A 5077-nucleotide genomic window follows, 5' to 3' on the forward strand; every position below is an offset into this window, starting at 1 on the left:
TATTAATATGCTTAATTCATGTTCATAAAAATTAAATTGACACAGGAAAAAGGTATTTGGTTATCACAAATTAACAATATTTGTAATTTGCTGCAAACCTGTGATCTTTAGTTGTTCAGGGTTATGAGGTCTCTCTGATTTTGATGAACTCATGTCCCCCATCAACCCTACACCATTCTAGAATATGCTAAATGCTATAACAGTATATATCAATGTTCTAACTTTTTGATCAGTTGCTGTATGTTTGCATGTTTCCAGATGCAGGAGTGTAGTTATCGTCTTGATATTCCCATGAATCACATTTTCTCTGTGAAAAACTACCATGATGAGATTGACACAGATGATGACATGGATGCTCTGATTTTCAAGGCACTTGAACAGATTGTGCTCATTGCCGCTGATGCATTGAATTAAACACAATTTAACCAGGGTTACCAAGATGAGTAAAGACTCACAACATGTTTCAAGATCCTAATACTTCACTGACTGAGTCTCAGACATGTAGTAGCTTTTGCCTGTGTGTCCATTCAACATTTCTGAATATTTCTTAAAAGTAATAAACATAAAAGCTGAAGTAAATCTGATAAAATACTATTAGGTGGCTGGAATCAATAGTCAAGAGGAAAGGTATCATAGTTTTGAAAGACAGATCCTTAATTTATTTAGCATGTTCAATAAAAAATACTGACAGAAAGTTCTACAGGACATCTGATGGAGCCTTGTTATGAACTTAAGTAACTGAAGAAGTCTAAAGATGGTTGCAAATTGATTGTAGATTTCTTTATATTTATAAACACAGGATCCTTGTACAATGAAATTCTACAGCATAAAGAAACAGCATTGGATTAAAGTAAAATATGCAATGTGAGGAAATACAATCACTGTATTGAGATGAGGCCCTGCAGAATTTAAAGTGTTGTGAAAATACCAAATAAATACCAATTTAGAATTTAAAAAATCTGCAAGTGTTATAAAGACTACATGTTTAATGTAGTGGGTTGTGTTAAATGCTATATTTATTTTCCTGTAACCATTATGAATGTATTAGGGTTTTTTTTTAAATTGTAATAAATAATGAGTTTTATAATATACATTTTAATATGTACAGTATACAAAGTTTTGGTTAGTTAGTGAAATCAGTGACTAATCTGAACTTTAATGTTACCCAATGTGAATGTGTTATAAATATCAAAATTAATGTTATTCCATTCCAGTGCCTTTGTATACTGTAGTTTGTGTTTAACATCTCTAGCCATTAGCCTAACACTTTCAACATGTTGGACAAGGTTTTTTTTTTTTTTTGTTAAATATAAACACAAAATGTATTTGTTTATAGACTTTTGTAGCCTTCAAAATTAGGTGGAACAGCTAATAGTTCAGATTCTATGTTAGGAATAAAGCTAAATTGTGTTTGGTATTTGATAACAGGTCATTGGTTGGCACGTTATGTTCACATATTAGGTATGTAAAATTGGGCAATTGAAAGAAAACACAGAATGTTACAGGGAAAGAAATCAGAAGAATTAAAAGGAGTGAGAGAGATACACAAAAGAAAAGATGAAGATGGTCAGTCATGAAATCCAGCACCTGGAGGAGAGAGAATTAAGGGACTCTTTCAAAAGGCCCACTAGTGACAGCTTGGGCCATAAGTAACCAGCACTTTGTAGCAGCCAAACAAGCTGTAACTTCATGTTTTGCCAGAAGTATTTAGAACAGAGTGGTTTACACTTTGCAGGGTCTCTCTAACATGACAAGTGTATGTTAAAACATACATTTTTGTTTGAAATACATGTGTATCCATTGCTCTCTTTCCTTATGCCCTGTGTGCACAGCCTTGGAATTAGCCTAATGCAATGTATGCAAATAGATTTGAACAATAGGTACATTTTAGAATTGCAGTCAGGTGTTTGTGGCATGGCTGGAATCCCGACTGGCATCAATGACACACAAGTTGACTTAACAAATAACACTTTCATATAATATGAAAAACTGTAAAAACAGGGAAGGATGTGTAAATAGTATGTTAATTATTATCTAACAAACTTATCAATCATCTTCAACAACATGAACATTTTGTTTTTAATTTGCAAATGCACCTACTTTCAAAAATATAAAAATAACTTTCAAGGATTTTATAAAATGTGTCTATCCCAATCATGGGTCATTTGCTGACATTTCAGTGCACAAGGTGCTACTTTACCATGATCAGGAATTTCAGGATGTTTTGTTCCTTCACAGAACATTGTGCATGAAAGGGTGCCAGTGACCTTTGCACATGAGTTCTCATGCAAAGCTCTAGGAACACCTATTACCAGGGTGGAGATGCTTGGAATGTATTTTTATACACTGGCTGCTAGAAATTCTGGACTAACTGGAACTTGTTTATGCACCTACTGATTCATCCAGACAGTAAGGTGTTATTAAATAACTAAATAATAACATACTAAATAACTTGAACCAGTTGATGAATCCTGTAACTACATTATATTTCTTAGTTTAGCAATAAAAGGCCACCCAGAGTGAAATGTTACTTTTAGCTGCATGTGGCCTTAATAGAAGTACCTCTTTTTTAACTTTTTTTTGTCTTATTTCTTTTCTTAATATTACAAAGCTGATGTATTGAATCTGGCCTTGCTGAAACATACAGCTGTGTCTCATCAGCACAGCAGTGGAAGCCAATACCATTTTTATGACTGGGACATGTTCCGGCACAGCTCTGATGACGTCAACAAACTAGCAGATGATACAGTTCACAAGACTATCATCAAGACTTTCCCCAATCAGAAGCCGTGGGTGGATAAATCCGTCCGCGATGCTCTGAGATCCCGCTCCGCTGCGTACAACACGGGGCTCGCCAGTGGAAACATGGATGAATATAAAGCTTCATCCTACAGGGTGCGCAGAGTGGTGAAGGAGGTGAAGCGGCGCTATAGACAGAAACTAGAGTCACAATTTCAACAGAGTGGCTCTAGGAGTCTGTGGCAGGGACTAAGGACTATGACGGACTACAAAACACTATCTTCCAGATCGGTGAATGCAGACGCTTCTCTGGCAGACGAGCTAAACACCTTTTATGCTCGCTTCGAGGCTGCAGCTCAGAGCGCTAACGGTGTTAGCAGCGCTAACAGCGCTATAGGCAGCACACATGAGGAGCATGCCAGAGAGGACTTCGCGTTCATCATCTCGGAGCACGATGTCAGAAAGGCATTCAGGAGAGTGAACACCAGGAAGGCAGCAGGACCAGATGGCATCACGGGTCGGGTCCTGAAGGCCTGTGCTGACCAGCTTGCTCCTGTGTTCACTGAGATCTTCAACCTCTCCCTGGAACAGTCTACAATCCCGACGTGCTTCAAACGGTCCACCATTGTTCCTGTCCCCAAGAAACCCCAGCCCGCCTGCCTGAACGACTACCGTCCAGTGGCCCTGACCTCAGTGGTGATGAAGTGCTTTGAAAGACTCATCAGAGACTTCATCACTTCTTCCCTACCTGACACCTTGGACCCGCTACAGTTCGTGTACCGTCCCAACCGATCTACAGAGGACGCCATCGCACACCTCCGTCATGCAGCCCTGAGCCATCTGGACAGCAGAAGGGGGAATTATGTCAAAATGCTGTTTGTCGACTACAGTTCAGCGTTTAACACCATAATTCCCTCCATACTCACCACTAAGCTGGAGATCCTGGGCCTTAGCCCATCCCTGTGTCGGTGGATCTCCAACTTCCTGCGAGACAGACCTCAGGCAGTACGGGTGGGCAACCATGTCTCACCCTCACTCACCCTCAGCACTGGTGCCCCCCAGGGTTGTGTTCTGAGCCCCCTGCTGTACTCTCTGTACACCTTTGACTGTGTGGCCACTTCCAGCTCCACCAACATCGTGAAGTTTGCGGACGATACTGTGGTGGTGGGCCTGATCTCCAATAATGACGAGACGGCCTACCTAGAGGAGATTAAAAACCTGGAGACATGGTGCCAGGTCAACAATCTCCTCCTGAATGTCAGCAAGACTAAGGAGCTGATAGTGGACTTTAGCACAAAGCAGGAGACGAATTACCAGCCCCTCACCATCAACGGGACCCCAGTGGAGAGAGTGGACAGTTTCTGTTACCTAGGTGTCTACATCACGCAGGACCTGACATGGTCGTGTCACGTTAACACCCTGGTGAAGAAGGCCCGGCAGCGTCTTTATCATCTCAGACGCCTGAAGGACTTTAAACTGCCCTCAAAGGTGCTAAAGACATTCTACACCTGCACCATTGAGAGCATCCTGACAGGAAGTATCACAGCCTGGTTTGGGAACAGCACCAAACAGGACAGGCAAGCTCTCCAGAGGGTGGTGCGATCAGCCGAGTGCACCATCCGCACCAAGCTTCCTGACCTGGACACCATATACAGCAAGCGGTGCTGGACCAAAGCTAGTAAAATTATGAAGGACCTCAGCCATCCCAACAATGGACTCTTCTCTCTGTTGAGGTCAGGGAAATGTTTCCGTTCCTTGAAGGCGAACACAGAGAGAATGAGGAGGAGCTTCTTCCCGCAGGCCATTCGGGCCCTCAACCAGTACACCTAGGATCTGGACTCTATGGTCTTACCCCCACACAACATAACATAACATTCTACCTCAGCTGATTGTTGCACATGCTAATATTGCACTACTTTGTACTCTGCACTACTCTGTACACACAATAACACTCACTGTACATCTTCTCTGTACATCTTTGTGTGCACTGCACTGTCACTTTACTCCCTGTTAAACTGGACATTATATTTTGCCTCATATACACTTCTACAATATATTTATATATTTATCTCACATTTGCACACTGTACATACTATACTCTTTTGCAACACCATTTCAATGTTGACTTTAGCAGACCTTTTTATCTACATATATTCATATGCTGTATCTTCTGTACATTATAGAGTCTACACATATATTTATTTATATTGTTTTATTTTTCACATATACTATACATATTCTATATTGTACTATATATATATATATATATATATATATATATATATTTATATATATATATATATATATATATATATATTGTTTTTGTTTCTGCTTTTAT

Source organism: Hemibagrus wyckioides, linkage group LG26 (assembly GCF_019097595.1).
Source record: "Hemibagrus wyckioides isolate EC202008001 linkage group LG26, SWU_Hwy_1.0, whole genome shotgun sequence".
Lineage (NCBI taxonomy): Eukaryota > Metazoa > Chordata > Actinopteri > Siluriformes > Bagridae > Hemibagrus > Hemibagrus wyckioides.